Below are 856 nucleotides of genomic sequence, written 5' to 3' on the forward strand. Positions count from 1 at the left end.
AATAGAGACAGTAGATCTAGCTGGTCTGTCATAATATAATAGACAGTAGATCTAGCTGGTCTGTCATAATATAATAGAGACAGTAGATCTAGCTGGTCTGTCATAGTATAATAGGGACAGTAGATCTACCTGGTCTGTCAAAATATAATAGAGACAGTAGATCTAGCTGGTCTGTCATAATATAATAGAGACAGTAGATCTAGCTGGTCTGTCATAATATAATAGAGACAGTAGATCTACCTGGTCTGTCAAAATATAATAGAGACAGTAGATTTAGTTGGTCTGTCATAATATAATAGAGACACTAGATCTAGCTGGTCTGTCATAATATAATAGAGATAGTAGATCTAGCTGGTCTGTCATAATACAATAGAGACAGTAGATCTAGCTGGTCTGTCATAATGTCATATTATAATAGAGACAATAGATCTAGCTGGTCTCTCATAATATAATAGAGACAGTAGATCTAGCTGGTCTGTCATAATACAATAGAGACAATAGATCTAGCTGGTCTGTCATAATACAATAGAGACAGTAGATTTAGCTGGTCTGTCATACCATAATAGAGACATAGAGACAGTAGTGTTAGCTGGTCTGTCATAATACAATAGAGACAGTAGATCTAGCTGGTCTGTCATATTATAATAGAGACAGTGGATCTTGCTGGTCTGTCATATTATAATAGAGACAATTGATCTAGCTGGTCTGTCATAGTATAATAGGGACAGTAGATCTACCTGGTCTGTCAAATATAATAGACAGTAGATCTAGCTGGTCTGTCATAATATAATAGAGACAGTAGATCTAGCTGGTCTGTCATAATATAATAGAGACAGTAGATCTAGCTGGTCTGTCA

The sequence above is a fragment of the Oncorhynchus keta genome, unplaced genomic scaffold (genome assembly GCF_023373465.1).
Source record: "Oncorhynchus keta strain PuntledgeMale-10-30-2019 unplaced genomic scaffold, Oket_V2 Un_contig_22772_pilon_pilon, whole genome shotgun sequence".
Classification (NCBI taxonomy): Eukaryota; Metazoa; Chordata; class Actinopteri; order Salmoniformes; family Salmonidae; genus Oncorhynchus; species Oncorhynchus keta.